Source organism: Mastigoproctus giganteus, chromosome 6, assembly GCF_048544385.1.
Source record: "Mastigoproctus giganteus isolate SK-2022 chromosome 6, ASM4854438v1, whole genome shotgun sequence".
In the NCBI taxonomy this organism is placed as follows: domain Eukaryota; kingdom Metazoa; phylum Arthropoda; class Arachnida; order Uropygi; family Thelyphonidae; genus Mastigoproctus; species Mastigoproctus giganteus.
The window spans coordinates 115,923,013-115,926,077 of NC_143580.1; positions in this window are offsets into that span (position 1 = coordinate 115,923,013).

Sequence of the window (3,065 nt, forward strand, 5' to 3'; positions counted from 1 at the left end):
AGAACATCAAGATGAAAATTGCCATTATAATTTGAAGGAATTCCATTTTGACTCTGAAATAAAAAAAAAAAAAAAACAGGAAAGCTTGGCTAAACTAATTGACTGCCTAATCTGCTTTAGGGGGAAAAAAAGTTTTATTTATTTTTTGTAATGAAAAGTCCAAACACAAAAGATTTTAAAACCTAATGTTTAGTACCGTACTTGGTTTGAAGGGCTGAGGACCCTTCAAACCAATTTTTGGAAAATACATGTAAAGGAAGATTGTTCCAGAAAACAGAAATAGTATGGATAAATGATGAAGAAGAAAGGGTGTTTCTTGGAGTTGGACGGTGAATGGATGCTGACTAGTTGCAGCACATCTTCAGGCTGGTTTAGTGAAGAGTGCCAGAATTAAGGATGCCAATTTAGAAACACAGTGTCCATGGAAATATCTATAGAAAAAGTATACACCATAAACGAAGCCTCTCCACTCTTTTCGATGAAATAAAATGTAGAGAGTTGTTGTTGGGTTTTAGGAGCATCAGCGACTAAGGCCATATTGCTCCGTGTATATTGTTTCTAAATTGCATGTGTTCTGAGCTCGATTTTATGTTTGCTGAAAGAAAAACCCGAGTTTCAGGAGATTAAACAAAGCTGTCCTCGCCTGAGACTTAATAACTCAACCACGTTGTGAAAAAGGCCCTTAAAAATTCCTCTCGTCATCGACGGGATTCAAAATCAGGCCTTTCCACCCAGTGTGGGGAGGATGACGATCCTACCAACTGTGTTAGCCAGGAGGGTGGTGTGGAGAGACTTAACAGAAGGATTATTAATTAACTTGATTATCCTCTTTTTAACTGGGTCTAAGCTTGAGAGAAGTTTTGTCAGCACCATCCCAGATTTGGGAACAATATTCCATTGCAGGGCGGACTTGAGATTTGTACAGGGTCACTAGATGTTTATAAACAAACGTAACGTAAAAGCGAAAGAGAAAATCCAAATTTTTGGTGCAGAAGAAACAGTTGTGATGTGCTTACGACAATAGAGAGATTATTAGTCTGAGTAATCCCTAATAGGAATATATGATGGTTTCTGGAATTGTAAGTGTCGCTGAAGGTTGAACAGGAGCAGTAGACTCTTTTAGTGAGAAATAAGACAAGATAGAGTTTTATAGATGTTGAAGTCAAATAGCAACCACAGGGCTTGAGATGCCGCTATGACTGATAGAGCAAGGATCATCTGCTCATTCAGCCAGTGGTTGCATATGTGTATTAGAAACGACAAACCGATTCTTACTGGAAAATCCAAGGAAGTTGACTTTTTGGGAAGAAAGAAGAATAAGCAAACTGATGAATTCGATTTTATTGACGGAATAAGCAAAATAAGAAGAGATTTTTGTTTTGTTTTCATATAAAATCTAGTCACTGAGATCAAGCCTCCATTCCACAATGTTATATATAAAGGGTGGAGTCATTTACACTGTGAATCATGAGCTTTGGTATCAAAACCAAATTACAGGTTTACCAAATTATATGAATATAATTACACTATCCTACAAAAATATTAGAGAATACAGTTAATAACGAGGTATTCCTTCCTTGGCGGGAATGACAGTAGCAATCCTCCTTGACAATAATTCAATTTACAACATGCACTCAAGTATAGATGATATCAGTCCATTCTTGTATGCGAGACCACGCTTAGCAGATGTGTATATTTAAAAAAAACAGGCAGTGACAATTTAGCAGCTATTCATGGTTTTCAATATCTCAAACTGTTTTTGAGACAACATGTTATAAATGAACAGCCTGCATTTGAGAAGATGCTCATCAAGCTTTCTTATCCGGCAAGCACATTGGTTACGATCGCCGTTCTTCCACGCGGCGTGGAAAAGACTTGTTTGAAATCGAGTTCCTGTCGTATAGAACGAGAGGAACTTTTGATTTTTCGCACCGTAACTTCGTTAGTCGGGAAAGGATAAACAAAATAACAGATGCTTTGTGGCCTTAGTGGTCCCGGTGGGAAAAAAAAGAAAGAAAGAACAAAAAAATTGGTAACCATACTTCAAGCCTTTACAGGATACATTCACAGAAATATATCCGACTCCATAAAACTAAAACGAATTTCTGATTTATCTTTAGATTACGCTGCAATAATAAAATAAAAGTCAAACCAGCATAAAAGATTATAATATCATGTCAGATCTGATAGAATTGAACAGTTTGCAAACAACGTGCAAAGAAAAACTAAGAACAAGGAGCAATCGCGTAGACTTAATAAATGAGTGTTTAAACATATTTCGGAATCGTATCATTAATTTAAGTGTGGCTTACGACGATTCTCTGTAGAAATCAGAAAAGAGGATGTTGTTGAAAAAACATTGATAAATTTCTAATACAGATTTCATGCCGGAATAATTAATTTGCTAAATATTTATAACTTGGAAAAACTAAATGATATCGCTTAGGAAAACAAAAAAAAAAGAGGCAATTTTAACGGGCAAAAACTTCTACTGAATTTCTTCATGTACATCGTTTCAACAAGAATTCGACATCACAAACTTGAAGAGAATAAATCGCTGTTATTACGTAATACGAAATTCATGCAATATTAATAAGAAAAATCTAAGAATTCTTACCCTTGATTTACGAGGTTAAGCCAATGAATAATTCGCATCTTAAATGCTTGCTTTCCGAACCGAGAAGTATGATGCCACCCCAATATGAAATGGAGACGTTGACACTACTCATACAGTAACGTGGTGCTATAGTGTTTATTGTACCGCGACACGGAGGGGTTCCCCTGCAAACTCTGTGTTGCAACCCAAATTTTGTAAATCAGCCCATGCACAAAAAACACTCATAACAATTAGAATGATTACAATACAATAGCTGGTAACAATCCAGCTATTGCGTTGATGTTGTTTCAAAACCCGGTGCACTCTCGTCCGGATGAACAGCCATATTACTCCTGAGCTGGAAACTATGTACGTGTCTACCGATTGTTATTTTTCTCGATAATTTATTAAATTCGCTAGTATTACTATTAGCGCCTTCTGAGTTTTGCATCAATCACCTTCCATATTT